At 38.4% G+C, this 26,542-nt stretch overlaps 1 long non-coding RNA gene across 1 annotated transcript in view; it reads left to right on the top strand.

Moving 5' to 3' along the window:
- Window positions 1-25,877, top strand: part of LOC148132578 (uncharacterized) — a 147,407-nt gene extending 121,530 nt beyond the window's left edge. Inside the window, exons 2-3 of the long non-coding RNA XR_015748243.1 lie at window positions 21,992-22,075; window positions 24,995-25,877. This is a non-coding gene — a long non-coding RNA (uncharacterized LOC148132578). The remainder of the gene's footprint in view (window positions 1-21,991; window positions 22,076-24,994) is intronic.
- Window positions 25,878-26,542: the final 665 nt, after the last annotated feature.

The following is a 26,542-nucleotide window of genomic DNA, read 5'->3' as shown; positions in this document are numbered from 1 at the left end:
GAATTTTGCTGATGGTGGCTTGCTGACATTGGTGGGAAAGTCGGACCCATATTCCAGAGCTTCAATAGTCACAGGACTGGCCATCTGGTCATCCCAGAGCAGCTGCTCCTCCACCTGGGTGCACTGGCCTGCCATGGAGTGGAAGAGCTGTTCTGGGATAACCAAAGACCCAGTCTTGTGACTACTGCAGCTCTGGAATATGGGACTGACTTTCCCACCAACATCAGCAAGCCACCCCTGGGCAGATTTCCCTTCCCCGCCATTGGTCTTACCTTCCAGTTCCAGCTCACATGGTAAGGTTTGCTCTCGGCCGAAGGGTGAGGGCCAGCAAGTGGGCAGGCCATGTGGTTGGCGCAGTCTTGTTTTCCCATGCAGCCTGGATTAATTGCTTTGGGGATGTGCTTTGGGGGGACATTTCTCTGTGGACCACCAAAATTTTCTCATGGACTACCAGTGGTCCCCGGCCCACCAGTTGGCGACCACTGATCTAGAAGACCTCTACTTTCTGTAGCCTAGATCTATCCTATTCGTTACCTTAATCCTTCCACATGGTTTCACATATGCCATGCCTTCATAGGTCATGTTCATACCTAGTTAACTGCATCTTGATTTATCTAGGTACATGAAACACAATGGGCCATAAGCTAAGCACATGCAATGCATTCATACAACAAACCAAATATCTCATTGGCTGATATACATATATTCTATGATCATAAACATAGGCATAACCTTTACATAGGTTAAGTGAATGAGAAGTTGTAATATAAGAGAGTTAGGTATATTTAATTAGTGAATTAAAATCTAAGCTAGGATAGCATCAGCTTGAATTAAAAACTAGGCTATGGTAGCCTCAAAAGTTGAATTGGAGACATTACAAATATCTAAAGTTCATAACTCGACCGATTAGATTGTAAACTTTCTCAACATCAGTAAATTACATTAATTCCCAATTTATACAGAAAAGTTAGTAAAACAGATATTTGTAGCACTGTCATTATCCACAGTAAAATCATCTGGAACGTTTTGCATTGAGTCAATGTCTCATTACTATTTGGGATCACTGGAGGAGCAGTACAAACTGTGTTCTTTTCGCTTGATGTTTCATTTGGTCATAGTAGATCAGCAAAATCAAAAAAGAAAATTTTTTCAAGACATATTGTTAAAGGCACAGAGAAGATCCAAATTGTGTGTATGACAAAATAAAGTCTGAAAGAATCCAGAATATTTACTGTAGCTAACAACCTAACTTTGTTTAAATAAATTTTTAAAAATGGACAAATTTTACACTGCCTCCATTAGAGAACAGCTGGCTATCACTAAGCGTAGTTCATAAGCGTAGCATAATGGGGATTTCTTGTTTCCTTTCCTCCAGTTTCAAGAAACCAACAGGATAAGAGTTCTAAATAAGATTTCATTCCAAGATATTTTGTCTTTTACAGCCTTGTGCTCTGTTTCTCAGAATTTATTATGATTTTATAATTTGATGATTATAAGGAATTCCTCTTGCATTTGGCACTCTAAAGCCTGGATATAGCAATTGGACTGGATATAGCCATTTCAAGACATTCAATACAATTTATGGCACTGGATATACCAATTCCAAGACACAAGAAAGTTAATCAATAGCTACAATTGAATCAAATTCTACTAAGGGAGACTGCATGGGTTCTTTCAAAGAATAATAGCAAATGAAGATGAAAAAAGTAACATGGATATGTGAAGATTGAAATAACACTGACAGGGAATTTCCCACTGCTTCAGGAAACAGCCAAATAAAGCACCAGATCTTCTTGGCAAGAGGCTGTAGCAGACATAATATGGATTAGCAGGCATAATTGGTGTCGTTTCTACCTCCTGAAGGCATGTGTGAGTCATCTTTTTAGTCACGTCTTCATCTTTTCATATTTCTGCTGTGAACCATTCTTAAGGACTACTGAATAACATTATTCACCTATTCAGTGGTCAATAAAATTGAGTGGAAGATTTCTTTGAACTTCTATAAGGAAATAGTTTCTGAATTCTTTCCTCAGTGGAGACTAAAATATAGCACTACAACTGAAGGTCACCAGGAGGAAAGTGTTCTCTCAAGTTTCAATCGAAGTGTGGCCACTTTGTAAGTGAAGTAACATCACAGTTTCTTCAAAACTTTCTTTTCCTTGGACAGGTCTTTCAAAGCAAATGCTCTTTCATCATTTTTTTACAGATATTGCCCCCAGATATGTTAAGAATACAGTTCCCAAAGTCTCAACCAGCATGATTATGACACACCACAAAATAGCTATGATGGCCAACCACAAAGATGTGGTCACGTTAGCTTGGTTTTGGCTTGAAATGTTGTACAGATCTATTCCAAGAAAGAAACTATGGTTTATAAATCACTTTAGATCACATAGAAAATAAAAAGAAAAAATCCAGATAACATTTCAATCTTGTAATCTATTAACCTGATTGAAATGAGTCACCCAAGTCAGAATACCAAATAGTCAATGCATCCATAGGAGATACAAGTTGTAAGATATCAGTCTGATAACAGGATCTTTGTACCATTGCAACACAAGTCCTGACTTTTATCTACATGCATTGAGATGCCCACACACACACACACACACACACACGCCCCAAAGAGGTGAAGCTTGCAGCATGACAGTACAGACTGCTTTTTATCCGTGCAATGATAACTGCAATGATAACTGTAGATGTTGCTACTAGAACTGCTGCAGGAGCCAAACACAAAAGAGATGTCAGCAGGGAGATCAAATGTCGGGGTACAATTTGCTTTAGGATATCATCTTTAATGTGAGAAATATTAATTAATTAAAATGATCTGAAATGGTGCATAAAAAGTGTGAAATAGATTATCCAATGTGAAGCTGGCAAATTTGAAATCTGACTGCACTGCTCTCAACCCTACTGAATTTCACATGAACAAAAGTCACCTTTAGCTAGAAGGAGTGATCTGGGTCCCAATGGCCACATTTATTTATGTATTTTCAGGTAGTCCTCGACTTACAACTAGTTGCATAACAACCATTTGAAGTTATTCAACCATTTGAGGACCTTTCTAGAGCTATTAATGACATCATTTTGAAGTTCTGACAGCTGCCTTCCCCCCTGTAGTTACAGAAATGCATTTTATGTTTGGCAACCAGCCCACATATAAAGTCATTTGCAAAGTCCCATGGTCACATGACTGTAATTTCAAGCATTTTTTAATTGGAAACCAGCATTTCCCGCAAAAAACACCATTTTGTATAGCAGGTCCACTTAATACCATCTTTTTTTTTGCTTACTGACCATCACATTTCTTTAACAACCACAGTGTTCATTTAATAACAGCCACAAAAAAGGTTGTAAAATCTGTCATGGTCACATGATGACTGATTTCATGTCTGCCACAACTAAAAACCATAATTCCAGGTTTAATTACAGTCATAAGGATTACTTGTACATTCTTATTGTAGTTGTCTATGCCTGTCTGTTGTGTCACAGAGACTCTGTAACATGCAACTCTTCCTGGAGTAATTAAGATTATTTTTTTATTTTTTATTTATTTAGCATATGGCATCTACATAGGTCATGCAATCACTGATATATTGGGGTAAAATCATGATAAAATTGCCACACTATAGCAATAGCGGTTAGACTTATAGACTACTTCACAGTGCTTTATAGCCCTCTCTAAGTGGTTTACAGAGTCAGCATATTGCCCCCAACAATCTGGGTCCTCATTTTACCCACCTCAGAAGGATGGAAGGCTGAGCCAACCTTGAGCCTGGTGGGATTTGATCTGCCAAATTGAAGTCAGCTGGCAGTCAGCAGAAGTAGCCTTCTAACCACTGCACCACCGTGGCTCATTATGGCGCCATAAAGTTGCAATAGGATACATGTTATGGTTCAATATCTAAGAAAGCTAACCAGTTAACTGCTTTTGGTGTGGCTGTGATGAGATCATCCCAGGTGTCTTGAAATCTCCTGAGGGGACATTCTTGGATTATGTGTATTATTATTTGTTCCGGTACACCAGAGTCACATTATGGGCTCTCAGCCATTCCCTACTTAAAGAGCTTTGCCCTAGTTCTAGTATGGCATGTCTTGATTCTGTTCAAGTGGCTCCATATGAAGTATGAAGTATAGACCATGATGGTATGCTCTAGGCAATGTTATGTTTTAAAAGAGCAGCTAAAAGTCTACACACATGGCAACTGAACTGGATATTGTATCTCTCACAGTCAAAAACTACAGAAGCAGCAAATAAATCACAACATTTCTTTTAAGAAATCATTGACAAAGATATAGGACCTCACATAAATACTCTTTATTTTTTTCTTGCATATATTGTTTATTCATAAACATTTTGAATACAGTGTATTGTTGGGACATATCATTCACAGAAAAGCAAAGAGAGAACAAAAAGAAATATTAACATATATACTAATACTAATACTAATACTAATACTAATACTAATACTAATACTAATAATAATAATAATAATAATAATAATAATAATAACAGAATAGTTTTAACTAGATTTCTCTTTATATTAGCTCATTTGTAATTCTGTTGGTTATATTGGCATATTTATAATTATAAACCATCTCTCACATAAATAGTCTAGAGGATTTAAGTAGAAATAAATGTGAGCACTTAAGCAGGCTGGCCATAGAAAATAGATTAGATGTTATTAAGATTAAATGAAATCAAGTAACAAACATTCATGATCTCAGTACATCAAACATCTTTTTCACTTTTACTACTTGGGAGCAATAACAGTTCTTCCATTGTATCCCTCAAATACTCCAGAAAACCATGTTCTTCAAAACACTAATAGGGATGGACCACTCCAGGGGGGAAGCTGTTCCAGATGAGGAACCATAACAAAGAAGATTCATTTCTTGGACCTTCTAATGACAATATTCCCTCTGATATGGGATCTATAGTATGATGTCCCCTAGATCTCATTGGACAAACAGATTCCATGCAAAACAGGCAATCTCAAAGTTACCCACACTCTAAATTGTAAAAGATTTTAAACGTAATGATCAATATAGATTGAGGTCTAATCAAAACAGAGAGAGGTGTTAGAAACCAAGCCAAATGAAGTCCATAACTATCTATGACACTGCATTCTGAAGCAGGTGTCATTTTCAAATAGTTTTCAAGGACTGCCCTTTATAAATTTGAGTTGCAATAAACTAAACATGAGATGAAAAGGATAGGAGTAACCATCATTAAAACCACCCATTCCAGGAAAAGTCATAACTGATAAATTATATGAAGTTGTGCAAAGGCCCTCTTTGACCAATCATTTAATATCTCCTCCACCAATTCCAAGCCATCATCCATCCACACCTTCAGTTACTCAATCCTTAAATTTGCTTTTCCATAGTCCAGTTGCAATCTATCCCACTTTCCTCCTTCAGTCCATTTGCCCTCTGAAGTAATTCACAAAAAGTGTAATGTAAACATCTTTCTGCTATTGCTCTCTCACTGATTGGCAGTGGAACCCCAGTGGTGGCCAGGTAGATACAGGCAGTTCCCACCTCTAGTTCTCAGTCTTGCATGTGTTTCCGATGCTGATCTTAGGCAAGAAAAACCAAATACATAAATATAGTATAGTATGGTATTTGGCTCAATAGTAATAACTGTGAGAAGGATATTGGAGTCCTAAAGGACAATCACTTAAATATGAGCCGGCAGTGTGCTGCATTAACAGAGGGAGAGGATCAAGATCATGTGAAGTGTTCATGCCACTTTATAATGCCTTGATAAAGCCAAGGAATACTCCATCCAGTTTTGGTCACCATGAGATAAAAAATATGTTGAGACCAGTGGTGGGTTTCAAAATTTTTTCCTACCAGTTTGGTGTGAGCATGTGCTTTGCGCACATGCACGCACCAAACATGCGCTTTGCACATGTGCAGTGTTTGCAACTCACCTTCTGCTGCAAGCCCTGTGTGTAAAACAGCTGATGCGTGAAGCAGCTGAAGTTGAAAAGCAGGAAATAATGGTCAGTATAGAGCCGGGGTGGGTAGGAGGGCCCAGCAGCTCATTATCAGAGCGAACCAGTTTGCTCACAAATTATCCTTGGAGTTACTGGTTTGGGTGAACTGAGCCGAACCAGTAGAATACCACCACTGTTTGAGACTCGAGTGCAGTGGTGGTATTCAAATAAAGTTGCCACCGGTTTGGTGGGCGTGGCTTGGTGGCCGCGCTTTGCGCGCTTGCACACACTTTGCGTGCACACATGCGCCAAACATGCACTTTGCGCAGGCCAGAGGCGTTCTAACTTGCCTCCTGCAAGCCTGCACGATGGTGGTCACTGCAGCAGCTGCCGTGCAACGTTATTCTGCGCTGCGCAAAGCAGCTGCGCTTTGAATTCTGGCCATAAAAATGAGTATGGGAGCCCGGGTGGGCAGGTGGGCCAAACACAGAGCAGCGAAGAGAACCGGTTCGGTCTCCACTGCTCATCATCACTACCGGCTCTCCAGAACCGGGCAGAACCAGTCGAATACCACCACTGCTCTAGTGCAGAGAAGAGCAACAAGATGATTAGGGGACTGGAGGCTAAAACAACATAAAGAACGGTTGCTACACCTAGTTAGGTACACCTAGTTTAAAGAAAAGAAGGATATGATAGCAGTGTTCCATATCAAAGGAGCTGCCACAAAGAAGGGGGGCTCAACCTATTCTCCAAAGGCAGGACAAGAAGCAATGATACCAATGTTCTAATATCTCAGGGGTTGCCATAAAGAAGAGAGAGTCAAGCTATTCTCCAAAGGCAGGACAAGAAGCAATGGGTGGGAACTATTTAAGGAGAGAAACAAACTAGAAATAAGGAGAAATTTCCTAACAGTTAGAATAATTGTAATCAGTGGAACAACTTGCCTCCAGACATTATGGGTGCTCCAACACTGGAAGTTTTTAAGAAGAGATTGGATATCCGTTTGTCTGAAGTGGTATAGGGTTTCCTGCCTAAGCAGGGGGTTGGACTAGAAGTCCTCCAAGGTCCCTCCCAACTCTATTATTCTATTGTTTGGTTAACTCTGCAGGTCTAACTTATCTCTCTTTTCACTACTTCAATTTTCTTTTTCATCACTCCAGTCTCTGGCAGACACAACAACAGCCCACAACTTGCCCACAGCCTCTGGCTCACTTGGCCAATCTCCAACATGTTCCACTTCTCCAGCATTCCTTCCTCCTCCTCCTCCTCCTCCTCCTCCTCCTCCTCCTCCTCCTCCTCCTCCTCCTCCTCCTCCTCCTCCTCCATTCTATTTAAAATCCCTTTCTCTTCTGACTTTATCATCCCTCATTCACTCACTTGGAGTCTCTATAGAGCACAAGCCCAAACCTCTGTTCTCTTTTCCTCTCAGCCCCCTCCACACATTTGTAACCCTGGACTCCTTGTTGTCTACCTCCTGTTTGTAATTAATAAAAATCCACAGCATGGCTTTTTTTCTTATTTTGAACAGGACATGCATAAAGGCTGTAGAATAGTGTGAGTTTGAAAATAGGCTTAAGATTGTTGTCAAACAAAAAGAAAAACCTCCAGATTTCCACCCTTCAAACAAAAATAGACAGCTCTGCCACTGTCCCTGACTACATGCATAGAATAGAACAGAATGAGCTAGAAGGGACCTTGGAGGTCTTCTAGTCCAGCCTACTGCTCAAGCAGGAGAACCTATAGTACCATTTCAGGTAAGTGACTGTCTTGATGAGGGGTGTCAAACTCAATTTCACTGAGGGCTGCATCAGGGTTGTGTTTCACCTTGAGGGGCTGGGGTGGGCATGGCCAGCTCAACATCACTCATGTCGGGGGCACCTGTGATGGCCCAAGCTTTCTCCCAAGCTCTGTTTTTGGCTGTGGCAGTCTCCTGAAACCCTCTGCCAGCAAAAACAGAGCTCAGGAAGGCTGCACGCAGCCCCCCTGAGCGCAATTTTCACTGTCAGAGGCACTGCAGGCCTGTTTCACCATTTTCGCTGTCAGAGGCACTTTGCTGTTGCTAGGGCAGCCCTTTGGTTCAAATCTAAGTACTCTGTGGGCTGGATGCAGCCCATGGGCCTTGAGTTTGACACCCCTGGTCTAGACTCTTCTTAAAAACCTCCAGTGATGGAGCGCCCACAATTTCTGAAGGCAACTTCTGTTCCACTGGTTAATTGTCCTCACTGTTAGGAAGTGTCTCTTTAATTCCAGGTTGCTTCTCCCTTTGATTAGTTTCCAACCATTGTTTCTTGTCTTGCCTTCTGGTGCTTCAGAAAATAATTTGACCCCACCCTCTTCTTTGTGGCAGCCCCTCAAATCATAGTTTGTCTGTTTTATATACGTAATTTTCGACATATAACCATTTGCTTAGTGACCACTGAAAATGACTACAGCACTGAAAAAGTGATTTATGACCATTTTTCACAGTTATGGCCATTGCAGCATGCCCATGGTCATGTAATCAAAATTCAGATGCTGGGCAACTGGCAGTTGAAGTGTCCCAGGGCCATGTTTTCACCTTTTGCAACCTTCTGACAAGCAAAGTCAATGGGGAAGCCAGATTCATGTAATGATTTTGTTACTCATTTAACAACTGCAGTGATTCACTTAACAACTGTGGCAAGAATGGCCGCAAAAGGGGGGGAAATTCACTTAACTGTCTTGCTTAGCATTGGAAATTTTGGGATCAGTTCAGAGGTGGTATTCAGCAGGCTCTGACCAGTTCTGGAAAACCGGTAGTGGAAATTTTGAGTAGTTCAGAGAACCGGCAAATACCAGCTCTGACTGGCCCCCAGCCCCCATCTAGTCTCTGCCTCCCAAGTCCCAGCTGATCGGCTGGGTCTTCTTTGGTTGTCCTGCACAAGAGAACGGAGCTGGAAAGCAGGTTAGTGGGGTGGGGTGGGGAGGGAATGGAAATTTTGCAGTATCCTTCCCCTGCCACTTCCGCTAAGCCATGCCCACAGAACCATTAGTAAAAAAATTGGATCAGTTGTGGTCACAAGTCGACTATCTGTATCATTTCTCTACTTACTATTCATGTTGAAGGTACCATAGTGGGTTTTAAGCATATAGAAAAATAGAGTTGGTAGGGGAAGATTTTTGTCATATTTCATCTTATTGAATATATGTTCCTGACGCATCTAGGACTATTTCTTCTGTGCCAGAGTGAATGAATGTCCCTGGGTTGATTCTGTATCCGTGTGTATGCTTGTATGTATGTGTGTGTATGTGTTCAAAAGACGTCTTTCTATTAAGGAAGGGAAGTCTGAGTATTACGATTCTGAAGACCCACAGGGAGATAAAATCTGAACACTGTCCTTAAGTATTCTTTTTTATTTTGCATCGTATGCTGTAGAACATTCAGAATATTTGTTAGAGTAAATACTAGAATTTCCTTCGTACAATAATCCAAATATGTAGAATTATTCTGAATAAATCAGTTGTTTTAGAAGTTATGAAATAAAGATTCCTCCAAGAAGTATAAGGTAAAATATCACTTCCTGGGAACTTAGTGAAAGCAGGCTTAATTTGGGTAGCAGCAAAAGTGGTTTGCTATCACCATCCTCCAGGATGTTTTTGTCCCCATTTACTAGTCTAATCTATAGTCCATAGAATTTTTTGGGGTGGTATCTTATCTGAGTCCTAAGTCTGATCCTACTTAGCTTTTAAAAATCAGCCAAGGTCAATTAGATGCTGCCACCTAGCTGGGCATTAAAAGTATAAGAAAAACAAAGTAATTTGTATGGAAATTTAGAATGTGAATTGTCATTTGATTTGATTTACAGAATTATAAAATCTATATTACAGACTATCTAATCAGACTATCTATATTACAAATCTATATTACAGACTATCTAATCAGAGACATGCAGTCTCTATCAACTCAAAAGACACGCCAAAATGTCAAAGGCTGCAGTAAAAATATGGATCTATATTTGATTTTTGGGGAGGGGATGTTTTGAGGGAGGAAATTGGAGTCTTAAATCTCCCCACCCACTTTGCTTTGCTATCCACCCAAACCATCCCAAATAAAAAAAAGCACCAAATGTTTGGTTTATACACACTGGGGGAGGAGCTCATGTGTGTAAAAGGGATAAAAGGAAGCTGCCCTGATTTACATTTTTTTTTTAAAAAAAAATAGAATTCAAATGCAGAAAACAAAATTCATATTCAGATACTATATAATAAAGACTCAGACTTGAACATGTATCTTTGCAAATATTTTTATAGTTTACTTTCAAAAAATATGCCTGATTAATAAATTAGTTCTATGCAACAGCCGTTGGCAAGATCCAAATTTTCTGCTTCCGCTTCACTAAACCATCAAATTCTTTTTATATCTATATACAGTATATATAATTTTACTCGGTACAATTTGCATTAGAATTGTTCTTCAAATTAATTTCAGCTATGAAGTTTAAGTCATGATAATATTCCAACTCTCAGTCAGAGAAACAATAGTGATGGCTGTATTACATGAGAAAAAAAACCAGTATTGCCGTCAGGAGTATATAATAAACTTACTAGCTTGCAGATGTTTGGAACTCATTGAGTTTGGACGTTTGGCAATAGATCCTTAGTTAATGTTTATAAGCATCCTGGTCTTGGTAGTTTCAGTGGAAAACCGCCAGATTACACAAATAGAGTGTGTGGTTTATGCATTCTTAATCTTACGCAAGGGAAACATTTATGTGACTTCATCATGTAGTTGGGATTCATTTTAATTGTGGCTTATTCAACGTTATTTTACAGCAAAACTAAAATCCTAAACATAATTTGGAATATAGAGCATCTGGATAATCAACTCCATTCCTGCAAAACCTTTTGATGCAGTATTCATCAATGTGATGCCCTCTAAATTAGTTGCAACTCAAAGGCTCCAGGGAATTGAGATTGGATGGTGGCCCTTTGTACAAATATAAAAAAGATAGTGAACAATTTGGTTTCAGTATGATCCAACAGGAATTAGATAAGATATGGCATGGAGAAGAAAGAAAAATGAACAGTAAAATTTATAAATACTTATTAGACTATAAATTGAAAAAGGAAACTGTTAAAGACAGCATGATAATTTGGGCTAAGAATGTGGGCCTTTATATCAACTTAGACCAGTGGGATCATATCTGGCAGACCAATTATAGATTAATTATGTCAGTTTCCTATAAAGAAAATCTATATAAAATGATACATTGTTGGCATGCACACAGAACTTTTGGCAAAAAAATAGAATTTGGAAATTAGATATAATAAAACAAGACCTAAAATTTGAACCTGAAATTTTTTTACTAGGCAGGATAGATCCAAAAATGGGGGGGGGAATCAATATCTGATTCTGCACATCATAACTGCTGCTAGAATAAGCTTTGCCTAAAATTGGAAATCGACCACCATCCCCCCAGAAGACATAATAATTAAAAAAAATACATGAGTGTGCTAAGATGGACAGTCTAACCAAGTTATTAAAAAATAACCAAGATAGTGACTATTACAAAATATGGGATATCTGGTATGATTGGCTGAAGAAAAGGTAACATCTGATAATCAGACAAGTTATTGAAAATAAGGGAGACGTGTAAATAATTGCAAAGTTTATAGAGAATTAAAGACACTAAAAGGACAAGGAAGTTATTGTAAAAAGGTAGAATAACCAACCAATTCCTTGAACTGCACCTGGAAGCAAACAGCACCCAGTGCAGCTCCTGGAACAGAGGTATAACATGGGCCACTCTATGGCCCCACAGACTGTCTATGATGCTGCACTCTGCACCAGTTGAAGCATCTGAATGCTTTTCAAGGATAGACCCATGTAGAGCTCACAGCAGTAGTCAAGGCATGAGATGACCCAGGCTTGAATGACTGATGGAGGGAAATCTATTACAGATTAGCTTTTGCCTGAGAAGGTATTAGACAGAATCATATTTGAAAGATCACAAGAAGTGGTAATGTGCAAAATTCTGGAAATATAGGATATGCAGATTGTTATTGTTCAGAAATTATTTTTAGATAGATAGATAGATAGATAGATAGATAGATAGATAGATAGATAGATAGATAGATAGATAGATAGATGGATGGATGGATGGATGGATGGATGGATGGATGGATGGATGGATGGATGGATGGATGATAGAGATAGAGATAGAGATAGAGATAGAGATAGAGATAGAGATAGAGATAGAGATAGAGATAGAGATAGAGATAGATATTTTGTTATAAGAAAGGTTACCATGTATTTATTGGGTTAGAAAAATTCACCTAATATTAAGTGAGTAATAGTATGACTTATGAAATGTTTTGGCTGAATATAAACAGAAGGTTGGGAAATTGTTATATTCATGACAGCACTTTTGTCCATTTGTTTCATGTAAATGTGAGTTGGGTATATCAGAAGTATCACTGAAGTAGACTGAATGCAAGTAGGAAAGTAGGACTTAAGAAGAGATAGGGTCATGAATGAATAGAAGTCAAATGAATATAGTCAATAACTAGTGCTGAAGTAACATACACAAAGCATCCAAATCATTTGGTTGCTGGTATCTTGTGTCTTAATATGAAGGTTTCATTTAAATATACCTCGTGTATATGAATTCAATAAAGTATGTAATGTACCTAGCTTGAAAAAACTAGCAGAGCATGTTATCCATACTCATCAGGGATGCAATTTCAAGGGGGATATAACCCATAAAATGTAATAATATGTAATACTTTGCTACCTAGGTGCAGTAGTAAATGGAATATTACATTCCAAATGCTATGGAATATATTGCATAAATGAAAAAAATTAGTACATTTTTAATAAGGCAAAAGGCTACATATATGCTTAATTAATTAATTTTAATTAAAGCAACAAAAGCTTCTGTTTTTTTTCAGAAGCACTTTAAAAATCTACATGGCTAATCAGACACACATTGGTGCTTTACCTGATTGACACCTGTGGATGATGATCAAGAGCCCTGGACTGTCCAGATACCTTTGCCTATTCAGCTTCTGACAACTAGGTCTCCTTCTGTCAAAATTAATTCTTAATAATTCCATGTATTATATTGGAATGGGGGCAGTGATAGGATGGATCCCATCTAATTATAAGGTAAAGGTTCCCCTCGCACATCCGTGCTAGTTGTTTCTGGCTCTAGGGGGCAATGCTTATCTCTGTTACAAAGCTGAAGAGCCAGTGCTGTCTGAAGACGTCTCCATGGTCATGTGGCTGGCATGACTAAATGCCGAAGGTGCACAGAATGCTGTTACCTTCTCACCAAAGTGGTCCCTATTTTTCTACTTGCCTTTTTACATGCTTTCGTACTCCTAGGTTGGCAGAACCTGGGGCAAGTAACAGGAGCTCACCCCCATTATGTGGTGCTAGGGATTTGAACCGCCAAACTGCCGACCTTTCTGATTGACAAGCTCAGCGTCTTAGCCAATGAGCCACCGCATCCCTTATACCTGAATACAATTAGAATTTGGCATACAAAGGTTTGTTGAAAAAGTTGGTAGCCTTTTGCTTTCTTGACTGAATGAGGACAACATATTTCTCTCAGGAAACAAAAGTTAGAAATAGGCCACCCTAATCATCTTGCTTCTCTTGGATAAAGATCTGATTAAAAGAGGGATATGGATTTTACATTAGAAATTATGTGTCAGTCAAGACATTTCTCTTAAACCTTCCTTCCTGTCTGCATCCAACCTGTGCTGACTTGCATCACAAGTTAATACTGCACTGAATCTATGGGAGGTTCAGCACAACCAGAGTAGTGATAGCCAAATTTCTTAACATTTAACACAATGGGTTTTGCCTCCAGCATTGGAAGAACCTGACACTAGTTCTATTTCATCTCCATCTGATTTCATGGAGGAATCAGGAATCAGGAATCAGGAATACATTCCCCATGTGTTCACTTTGACAGTGTTTTTGAACTACTTCCCAATTTGCATGAGAAATTTTAAGATGAGCTTTGTTTAATCATGTTCCGAGAAACTTGGGAAACAGCTTGGATTAGTTCCAATGTTGATATTTTTTTTAAGTAGTGTTTATGCTCTAGAATGTAGAGCACTTCATATATCAAAATATACCAGTGATTTCATTATTAAAGACAAATAAGTGGAAGAGAGCAAAAAGAGCAAGCATATAAAGATTAGAGTTTCCAAATTTTCTAAAGAAGGTAAAGAAAATTATTTGGAGTGCATTATCAGATTATGGAATCATGTTGGAAAAGATGGGAGTTTTAAGAATGACACAATCGTTTGATTGTATAATGTTCACACAGTGATGTAACACTACACAACACCTGGAGAATGAATGGCGGGGGCAAGATGATAATCTAAACCAGAAGCACAACTGGAATTCAATACTAAAGGCAAAGAACAAGCAAACAAATTACAGCTGAATTCGTATAACTTTGAAAATATTGACTTTAAAGAAAAAGATCTGCAAACCATGCAAATTTCAAGGTATTTCCGGTCACAAGTTCCTTATCAATAATGACGCAAAAGGCATCCGCTGTTGGAGGAAGTCTGGATCTTGCACCAGAACATAGGGCAGAGAAGGGTCTTTGAAAAAAAATTCAATGGCCTTGTTTAACCTCTAAGTTGTTGGCCTTGTTTAACCTCTAAGTTGTATACAGGAGCCATTTTCCAAAACAGGGACAGAGACAGGAAAAAAAATCTATTCAGTTTAGGTTGAGTTACATTTAATTTCAAACCTCAAAATTTTTATTAAGCAGCATAACATAAAACTGTAGGACTGTCAATCATTTCCATAAAACCTATGGAATTACTAGTATTCAGTGGTGGGATTCAAAAAAAAGTTTACTACCGATTCTGTGGGTGTAGCTTGGTGGCCATGGCAGGGAAAGAATACTGTAAAATTTCCATTCCCACTCCACGGCTGGGGGAAGCTTACTGCAAAATCAAATTCCCTCCCCATCTTACTAACCTGCTTTCCAGCTCCGTTCTCGTATGCAGAGCAACAAAAGAAGACCCAGCTGGGACTCAGGGTTAGGGTTGGGGTTGGGAGTGGGGCCAGTCAGAGGTGGTATTTACCAGTTCTCCAAACTACTCAAAATTTCTGCTACCGGTTCTCCAGAACTGGTCAGAACCTGCTGAATACCATCTCTGCTAGTATTGTACAAAACTGTGAATTCATTGCAACAGTAAATCTGGTAGGTTCTGCTTGTCCTGTAGAATCCACAGAAATGGCCCCACCACCTAAACAAAAAGAGTTTCTCTGTACAACACCCTGCATGTGCTTCTATCCTACCCTTGTCCAGAATTTATCCTGCCCTTGTCCAGAAATTCATTAAAAGGATTTTCTCAAAACATAGATTATAATTGATATTTATATTAAGACTATGTTCAACATAACAATTTAATATTTTTATATTAATCTAAGTAATCTATTGTTAAAATCAATGGATTAAAAACTGAGCCGTGGTGCAGTGGTTAGAGTGCAGGCAAACTCTGCCCACAGGCAAGAGTTTGATCCTGACCAGTTCAAAGTTGATTCAGCCTTCCATCCTTCGGTAAAATGAGGATCCAGATTGTTGGAGGCAATATGCTGATATTTGTAAACCACTCAGAGAGTGCTGGAAAGCATTATGGATTGGTATATAAGTCTTAGTGCTATTGCTATTGTGAAGATTATTTAAAAAGTTATTGCTATTGATAAAGTCATAAAGCAATTTTACAGTAATAAAATATAGTACAATTTTATCCTACTGTATTTCCCTGAAAATAAGACCTGGTCTTATATTTGGGGGGGGGCTCCAAAATAACCACTAGGGCTTATTTTCAGGTAAACATGATTTCAGGGTGATCAGCCAGCTGGGCGCCCTACTCCCCAGTGTACACACAAGAGGTGGCAAGCGTGTGGGGACCTATTGTATCTGGCAGTAGCTGCAGCCCGCCGGTCTCTTAGTTAGTGCACTCTGGGGCTGTGCAGCCTGTGCAGCACAGGTGAGTTGATTCCCTGTCTAAGCAGCATGCAGAAGTAGTGGGGGGGAGGCAAGTGATCTGGATGGGCTGTGGGAGTGTTGGTGGGCCAGAGCGGGCAGGTGACCACGGGAGGCTCATCTTCACGTGGCAGCACCAGCAGCAGATGGAGGCAGAGGTGCAGGGCAGAAAGCAGGCAACACTGCTATGCCGCGCAGGCCTCAGGCAAACCAAGAGATGTGAGGATGAGCCTCCCGTGGGTGCCCACCCGCTCCAACCCACTGACTCTCAGCTTTCTGGAAGCACGTCCGGATCACCTGCCTTCCCCCCGCACCTCTGCCTCCATCTGCTGCCAGTGCCGAAGATGAGCCTCCTGCAGCTGGCCACCACTCCAGCCCACCAACTCTTGGCTTTCCCACAGCCCACATAACACATCCAGATCACATGCCTTCCCCCTGCCTCTTCCTCCACCTGCTGCTTGGACAGGGAATCAATTCACTTGTACTGCGTGGGCTGCAGCTGCTGCCAGACACTGTCAGCCCGTAGGCACTTGCTGCCACCTGTGCTGGTCATGCTCACCCTCCTTCACTAGGGCTTATTTTGGGGGTAGGGCTTATATTAGGCACATGCTTAAAAATCAGTCTAGGGCTTATTTTTGGGAAAACACAGTATATTACACTGTGATAACCAATAATACAAAATAAATATCAGAGGGTAATAATATAAATATATAGCATGATCTTTGTGTGACTAATTAGCTTTGTCTGGCAGTCAGTTCCCAACACTGTCTTGGCCCTTCTACACAAAACATGACAGCATTACATATTATTGAGTGATTGTGATGACAGGAAGAGAAACATACACTGGCTGCACAGCTTTATAGGAAATGGGAGATAAAAGTCCTTCAACACTGTAGAATTGAGCTATGAATGATATGTTCAATTTGCCCACAACTGCATGTTCAACCAAATAAAAAGTCTTCCTATATCAGGAACAGTAAAAAAAAAAAAAAAAACCTTCTATACTTAAATTAATTGCACCTAAATAGTGTTTAAGTCATTTCATTCTTCTGCTGTATTCAAAATTGCAATGCTGTTGGCAATATTTGGATCAGTTTTGGATGGGATCAAAGCCGTGATTTAACAAGATTCAAAATCTTTAATTCCAGCCTTTTTCAAACTAGTGTCCTTGAGTTATGAGGACTACAATTCTTAGATTTCCCTGCCTTCCCCATGACATGGGGAAATAGATAGCACTACCCTGCATTTGAAACCTTATCTTCCCAGAGGCTCTTGATTTTGTTCAGAGAAAATTGGTTAAAACAGAAAAGATGAAGCTAAGGGACTTGGCTTTTTTTCTAATTATGGTGGAAGCCACCGTATTTTAACCAATGTGGCCAATTAAGTTTTTTTTTTATTCTATAGAAACAAAAATTCTTAAGGCTAGGTATTCTATAGCTACAGCCTTGCTGTTTAGGGTTGGAAAGGAATCAGAGAGCTGCGGAGGACAACAGAGGTTAGCAAAAGAAGCACTGTTATTACTGGCACTTACTAATATTGCAGCAAGACAAGGAAAATAGCATAATATGCCACCATGAGTTCATCATTCCTTGGTAAGAGTTTTTATGGCAATGTGTTACCTATTATACTCTCCATAATTGCATCCGGCTAGAGTGCCAAGTACTTCAGCTGATGTTTGAGCTCTTATGCTAGCTATGTTCCTCTTCCCTTTTGGGTTTTCATCAAGGAAATTGAATGCAGAAGGCAACCTTAATCATGCATTGTTAGAGCCCAACTTGTGCTGTCCCCATAAAATTAGATACAAAGTAGAGAATGTTGACGTAAATGAATCAACTTATATCAATTCTCTACAAAGGTGCATTACTTTCATAGAGAAACATGTGCATTTGGAAGCCAAACAGTGACAAAAGACTCATGTGAAAGTGCCCTTCAAAATTAAGCACAAATATTTTCATGTCTCCTTATTTGTAGACTACTAAGTTGTTAACCTGCAGATATGAATAACATGAAAGCATATGGAGATATGGAGCAATCCAGGAACAGGATGTAGCTCTAGTTAGGCCACCAGCTCTTCAAATATTAACCAACTCCTATGTAATCACAGAAATGATCATCAAAGTGAGCAGTAGTTTGTGTGAGTGAGAAAAGGTTATCATTCTGACCTGTTTTCCTGAACTAAAATGTCTGTGAGACAAAATAATCAGAAAGCCTTTGTACAGATACATGCAGACTGTGAAACTGAAATTCTTTACTGAATACCAAGTTTACAAAATTGCCAGCATTATGTCTGGCCCAAAATATTCCTATATAGGGTTTTATCCCATTGTTGCTATGTACTTTAATATGTGCATCCTAATGTATCTACAATAATCTGAAACAATAGAGTCCTAAATCTAAGCAGCAGGTTTAAATCCCCACTTACAATTAGTTATATGACCTCTGGACTATCACTAGACCAGGGTTGTCAAACTCATGGCCCGTGGACCAGATGCATCACGTGATTTAGCGAAGGGGGGGAAGTCACGATGCATCATGTGACAACCATGTGATATTGCAAGTTGTGACACCTGTGCACTAGACTGTTCAGAGGTCATATAACTACATGTAACATATAACAGAAGTTAGACTGTCATGCAGTGGTCAGGTATGCCAGAATGTGGACAATAAGCTTGCCTATATTCCCACAACTTACTAGTTTTTAGTATAGACATATAATTTCTCCATCTAATTTGGATATCAGTACTTGAGAATATTGTGAGCAGAAAAGAAGACTGTTTCATTACCTCTGATTGGGACAAAGAGTGCCTTATAAACACAGTGAACAACAATAACTTAAAAGCTTTGACTGGAACAACGCAAAACTTAAAAAGTTTTTGGTGGAATCAAGGGAACTAAAAGGTCTACAGGATTATTTAATAGCAATTGCAGCTCAAACATTTATGTTCCAAAATAAAAGTTCAAAAGAATTTATTTTTAATAGTTTTACAAAGTAAAATTAGAGAAACTAAACATCTTATTGATGTCTTTTGCAATGTTATTGGCATAAATTTTGTGCCTATAATATTCTTTTTGCATAAACTTTCCATCAGATGCCAGTGCTTATCCTTGACCCATTTTTAAATGAAAGGTTTTATTTAAAAAGAAGGAGAAAGTGAAGACCTTGTGTCTGACCTCATTAAACTATAGAATACCAATGAAACTGTCAATCAAATATATTTTATTGAAGTATTGATGCAGCTGGCAAATCAATCTATGAAGAGGGTTTTATTCCTATTTATTAGATTTTTGTCATACAAATTTCAGATTTTTTTCTGGATTTTTTTTGTTTCATGCATGTATGTTTCTAGAATCTACAATCTATAGCAGAGTTCCCCAATCTTTCCAACTTTGCAAACCGGTGACGGGGGAGACGGGATGGTTCTGCGTGAGTGGCAGGCACACGAAGCTCCATTTGCATGAGCGATGTACATGTATGCCGGCCACTTGCTCAAATGGAGAGCGTGAACATGTGCTTGGCTGCTGCTTGCACAAGTGGGAATGTGCGCGCATTAACTTCTGTGGTCTGGTTCCTAATGGCTCACAGCCTGGTAATGGGCCATGGCCTGGGGGTTGGGGACCCCAATCTACAGTATCTAGCCAACCTTATCTATCTTGCAAGCTAAGCAAGTTGGGATAGGACTCCGTTAGGAAAACTCAGATATCTAGATTAGGTTAGGAAATTAGTCTCAGAATAAGGGAGTACAAGAGCATTTCTGTACTGTTGCCAAGAAAATTATATGAACACACCCATAAAGTGACATGGGGTCAGATTTCCTCCTACAAGATTCCCCCCCCTTTTTTTAATTAAAGTTTAAAGTACTGTATAGTATGTTTGTAAATATTGCTTGGAAACTTCGAGCTCTGATTTGCTTAGCTTCCCGTCCTTTATGATGGGACAAGTGGATGTAAGGCTTAAAGTATAGGTGTCTTCTCTATTGCAGAAGTTCACTGTCTGTCTGAAATACTGCCAGTCATATCCTCTTTACCTTTCTGATATCAAAATAAAGACTGTAAGAACTCAAAAAGGAAATATATAGTTTCAAGTTTAATTTAAGAATAGAATGAGGAATAATTAATTTAAATGCCACTTTTATTGTGCTGATGTAAACTTCTATGCAAAATTGGTCAGTTAAAACTTGGGGGGAGGGTTAGATTTTTTTAATCCCACGTTTATTATTTTTATAAATAACTCAAAGTGACAAACATACCTAATAGTCCTTCCTTCTTCTATTTTCCCCACAACAACAACCCTGTGAGAGTTGTTGGGCTGAGAGAGAGTGACAACGCTAAAGTCATCCAGCTGGTTTTCATGCCCAAGACATGACTAGAATTCACATTCTCCTAAGTTTCTAGTCTGATGCCTTAATATCTAGCTCAAACTGGCTCTCTTGTTGCTTAACTAGTTCCTCTGTTTCCTCTAACTTGAGTCCTTGGAAAGTCAGTCTAAGGTTAAATGATACCTGAATCAGTCAGCTCTGGCAATTCAATAAGGCATACACCTGCTAAGTTCAATAGCCAAAGGAAATATAGCAGATGGAAAAGAGAATGGAAAGATAACTGGGCATTAGCTTCATTTCTTTTAGCGTGCTACTATCAGCCATAACTGTTGAAATTATTAGACAGCTGGGTCATTAAAGTGGAGATGGAAAGTTCCCAGAAAAGATGGATTTACTCATAAAATAACATCTAGTGTCCCTTTCAAAGTTTGATGGTGACATTTTGGGGTTTGCTGCAAAGAATTTGATGTTCAAGAAGATTTGAGGAACCTACAATGTCAGCAACTGAGACTTGGATATAATCTATATAGGCATAATGAGTGTCATACACTAAAAATAGGCCAAGCTATCATCTTCCCAGACCCATCAAAGGAAAAAAAAGGGTGTCCATCAGTCTGAAAGCTTCACTTTCCAGACAGAGGAGAAAGGAATCATGATATTTGAACAGCGCCATGGGTACCTTTAATCATACCAACTCATGAAATGACATTGTTATATACCCAAATAAGTTGTTTTTCTGCTTTCAAAATGCAAAGTTCAAACAATAAACATGCAGTAAATAATGTATAATGTAATATGTTTTAAAAGATCACATCAAGTTTTTGGCACTAAGCCTTATGCTCTACAGTACCTTGGGCAAAATGAAAACGAGATTTTGGAGAAGGTAGAATATCCAGCTAAAATGCTGTATGTGTTTTCAATATGGTAAAGCTTTAATTGTTAGTATATTTATTACTTGTATTTACAGCTGTACCATAAACTTGTAATTTGAGATCAGGCCCAGCATCATTAAGAGCTATAAAAATAAAATATTCTTGACCCCAGCATGACCAAATATTTCCCCCTCAAGTAATCACAAAATGTCTCAATTCATTTCAAGCTTTGATTTACTAAAGATATGCATAGAAATTAATCCACTGAGACCTGTTCCAAAACCTGACTGAAACAAATAAGGGTCTACAGAAGTTTTATTCATAAATAAGTTCCTCAGAGTCAGTTCCTGTAATCAATTCACTACATTAATTGTTGGCCATAATACTACTATGTTGATCATGAGAGAAAAAAATTAAATTCCATGTTCTGAATTTTCAACTCTGTAGTTAGAATCAGCTTACTTTATATAACATCCCCCAAAGTGGTTATGAGATCTCATCTAAAAAATGCAAGGTAAGAATATTGCTTGAGCTATGTTGCACAACCAAAATGTTTCTCTGTATTATTGCTGGAGTGCGTGCATTTGTTGCCACTTAAATTTGGAAACAGAAATTGTACCAAATTCTGCTGCAACCCAGAAGAGACAGGAACCTTACTGAAAGCTTTAGGGGGGAAAGATGTGACCTCAGCATTTATCAAAAACCAAAAAGAATAAATTCTCACAGTTTTATCCATTCTTTACCACATGAATTAGACAGAAGTGATTTTGATAGATTCAACTTTTTTCAGGCATGTAGCTAAATGCATGTAGGGCTTTAATTTAGATGTTTTTAAAAACTGGGGAAACTCCCCCCCCCCCCTTTCTTTCTTTCAGCTGGATGTTGAAGAAAAGCTGTACTTTATACTGAATCAAGGGGACACATCCATGAGAAATGCCACCCTTCAGACTTCCCCATGTGTAAGTGGGGGTTGGGGAAAATAGAGGAAGGAGTGTGAATGAAATCCTGCTCTCCAGCTAGTTTGCAAGTCTTCTAAATGGCCCATTGAATGGATGGAGAAAGCTCTTATAATAATCCAAATATATAGTTCATGTTGTTGGCTAATGCTTGTGACAGAATGCTGCTATGTGGTGTGTCCCTAAAATTGGATGATCTACTGCAGAGCTGTCAAACTCCCAGCCCATAGGCTGGATGCATCACGTCCTGGCTATGCCCACGCCCAGTTTAAGAAGGAAAAAGTCCCGATACATCACGTGACACCACCGTGATGCCATGAGTTTGACACCCCTGATCTACTGTATAGAAATGAAAATACAAAGGACAAGAAATACAGTTAAAGAATAAACAAGTTAAAAAGGTCAGTAATGTTTTTAAACTTCTGTCTTAATGGTCAGACAACAACTATGAAGTGTGTTTGTGTGTGTATTAGTTTAGCATACTTAGTTTTCTTCTGCCACCTTAAGACAGAATAGATAGGGTTACCTTCATTTAGTTACCATAACCAAAAACCATGAGGTGACTGGGCTAAATGACAAGGATACTCCCAATGTACTGTATATTTAAAGGTGGGGACTGGAACATTGATTTCCTTTATCCTGGTCCAATTTCTTGGTGGCAAAATTAGACTTGATCAAACTGTACAGTTTATCCTATCTAACTATTGCAAAATCTCCTGTTGCATTCAGTGGGCTATCCTTACATAAGAGTTAAAAGTTCTTGCTGGCCAACAAGTCTTTCTCCCGGCCTTGTTGTTTTCAGATCCAATACCAGAAAGCTGATGGTAACAATGAAAAAGCACAATTACTAAAGTCACTTGTTTGTGACTTTAAGTTCTTTAGCTTTGTTTTCATCCTTTTCAAAGGCTGTCCTTTGAATGGTATAGGGGACAGTTTTAATATACCTGAATCCTTTGACTCTATGAATATTTTTCTATCCCTTCATAAATTCAAGGCTGTATCATGTTTGGGAGAACAAGAGATAAAGTTGTAACAACAAATATGTTTTTGAATAGCTTTTTTTACTTTATTAGAGGATGATTGTTTAAAAACCTGAATGAAATATAGTTGGTTTCAATGGAAAGAGAATCCCAGAATTAAAATAAACAAACCCAGCTGAAAAGCATGGTGTAGTCTGTTATCTCAGCTTAAAGGGATCAAGCTATTATCAGTCACATTCCATCAGCAGGTATAATTTGACACAGCCCTGCAAGTTTGAGATTCCAGGCAGGAATTTCCAGCAACCACCTCATGTAAACTCCAGGGGGCTTTGGCAAGTGAATGTTAAAAAAAAAAAAAGACCAAAATTCTTTAATTTAGCCAGTCTCCTGACTGCAAATGCTTTCTCCAAGCAGTGAAAAATGGACTTTGTAGAAGAAATACTGCATTTCTCCTTTTTTAGATGAGCAGTCGAAAAAAGAGCACCAAGCAATCCTGCCTTAGTGCTCACATAGTTAATTATCATTGGTGGGTTTCAAATTTTTTTATCACTGGTTCTGTGGGCGTGGCTTGGTGAGCGCGCTTTGTGCATGCTTTGTGCACGCGTGCAGAGGGTTTGCTACTAACCTTCTCCTGCAATCCTGCACTGTCCCTGTGTCTTCAACAGCTGATGCGAGGCAATAAGCTATGCCGTTCAAAGCAGCTGAACTTCAAAACCAGGAAATAAAGGTCTGTATAGAGCCGAGGTGGGCAGGAGGGCCCAGCAGCTAATTGTCGGAGCAAACCAGTTTGCTCACAGATTATTCTCAGACCTACCATTTCGACCGAACTGGCTTGAACCAGTAGAATACTACCACTGTTGATTATGATATAAAATTCCTATTTCAAAAGATATAAATTTGCATTCATTTTTCTTCTGGCACCCTCTGTATCAGTTATACTATACTCAGAACACTTCTGGTACTGTGACTAGTAAGACATACTGGCATTGGGAAGATCTGGATTGTGGGTGCAACTCCACATCCTCCTCTTTTTTACTTGAGTTTAGGATGGAAAATGTATTTGTAAGATTTTTAATTAAATGTCTCTGTGTTCATGCATCTTTGCAGTTGATGTGGCATGATCTTTTGTACACAAGTGGACAACATGAAAATAGGAAATCTGACCTGTAGAAAATTAAGTACTCTGCCACATTAAATTGAACATTTTTCAAATAGAGAGATACAAAACATGCAATTTATGGCACAGCCCTTCAAATTTCTACAGACAGAAATAGAAGGTCATCAATGTTTAAAGCTGTAGTTTTTTAAAGGAATGTTTAAAGCTGTAGTTATTTTAGCTGAGATTAAATTAAATTTTATTTTTAAGTTTTTCCCTGGCTTTGCACATTTAACTAGATTAATCAAGTCAAAATGACCAGAAGAAAACATCTGATTCCGAATTAAGTTGCAGTGATCAGTTGCTTAATTGCTAAAATACTAGAGATGGAAAAGAGAAATTGCTTAGGACACTGAAAGGAAAACCAGAAAAGTCTTGATGCAAATATATCAGAGGAAAAATGAATTACTCATAAAACTGGTTTTCAAACACACAAACATATCAGTCATGGTAGAAACAAGAGAATGGAAAAATGGCTGAAGAGAAACTGAAAGAAGTTACAGATGATCTACTCATGAAATTGATTTAAATCCTAAAGGAAAAAAGGAAGCATGTAAATTGGGGAAAAAAAGTATATTGGAATATAAAATGTCTTGCTTTTCATATTTCTGTGTATTGTTTTTGTGTATTTTTCCTGTTTCATAGCTTGATCTTTTTGATCTGTTGATTTGAAGGTACACTAAAACACAGTAGGCTATAAGATTTTATTTCATAAGTAGACTAAATAAAGAGAAACATTCATTAGTGAACTTAGCACTTTTTTAATGCAAACATTTGCTCTTTCAGATGCCTGTGAGTCTTCTCTCCATTTATGTTCAATGGTGGAAAAAAAAAAGTCAGAGGAACTGGATGACCTCATATTTTTTGCCGTCTTTAACGTCTGTATGTTCTCTGCAAGCCTAGATGCACTACACCAGATGAAAAAAATTAAAGACATTGAGAAGCAAAATTACCTCCGTCACAAAATCAGAGACTACATTCTCTAATTTTTCAAGAAAAAAGAAATGCTGAGGTCTTCTGGAAGACAAATCCTATCCCACACACCAACTTGTCAAATAGGAGCAAGATGTTCATTAAACCAAAGTCTCCGCATTAGCGAAGGACAAGGATTCATGTAAAACATGAATCATAAGTGGTTTGGCAGATACTAAATGCTGAAGAGGACATGCAGATGGACGCCCAAATTGTTTCAAGTTGTTTTAAGCCAAGACTCTGAGAATCAACCATTGTTTACTTGAAATCTACCCAAAGCACATCTGGGCTACTCTTTGCACAATAGCCAAGGTCATTCGTAGTAATTAATTTATGTTATCTATATGATGAATTATAATTAGAGTTTCAATAATAACCTAACCAGAAATAATAGCCACTTTGAGGGAATGGTTTAGGGATGCTTCTAGTAGAGTGAACTACTCAAAACAGTTACTTAATTTTTACAGCAGTCCTTGTGAAAATGTCTCTTGTGCCTGTACATACATGCTCAGATGATACCAGAAAGATGTCAGAATGACTGAGCTAAATCTCTGTGAGTATTACAGCGCCTCAAGGCTTTGAGCAGTAAATGTAGAGCTTTATTTTATTGTTTCCTAGTGTGTCCCTCTAAATAATCCAATGATTGTATGGAAACCAATGTATGTGCATTTATATGGAAATCACATAAATATTCTATATCAACAGACCTGTCATCACTTTATAAAATTCTTATTTTTCTTTTATTTTTTTTCCATCTTCAATTATCCTATCAACATAATATGTCAAAGTGGAAAGGAAAGAGATTTCTGTGAGACATCTGTTATTACTTTGTGCTGGGAAATATCCATCCACAAAATAATTTTACCTTGTAGTATAGCAACGAGGGCCAAGCTTCCAAATCAGCTGAATTGCATCAGTGAAGGTATCCATCTTGCTTTAGTCAAGCAGAGATTCAACATGGAAATGCCTCCATTCATAGAAGAGTTTTCATCAATTTCATCAATTTTCAGTGAATGGAAGCATTTTCTATATCTTTACTCCATGCAGAAATTTAGATTATTTCTAATATGTGTCTATCTAATCCCTGCTTGTGCATATTCAGTGAAATCTGTATTCAGTGAAAGCTGTGCACAGAGTGTACAGGACAGGGAATTCTGTCACTTACTTTGTGGACAAACACAATTCTACTTTCAAGTCATTATTTAGTAGGTATAATGAATATCTTGCTTTTTATTGGGATACATACCTATCCCTTTCATATATATATATATATATGAAAGCGAAATACCACTCACGCATCATCACAAAATCTCCAGAATTGTAAAGCCTATAAACTTGAAATTTGGCACGTATGTTCCTCTT

This window comes from Notechis scutatus, chromosome 2 (assembly GCF_049901735.1).
Source record: "Notechis scutatus isolate UNSWTSFEM ecotype Mainland chromosome 2, rNotScu1.2, whole genome shotgun sequence".
Classification (NCBI taxonomy): Eukaryota; Metazoa; Chordata; class Lepidosauria; order Squamata; family Elapidae; genus Notechis; species Notechis scutatus.
This window is presented reverse-complemented; position numbering and strand designations above follow the sequence as displayed.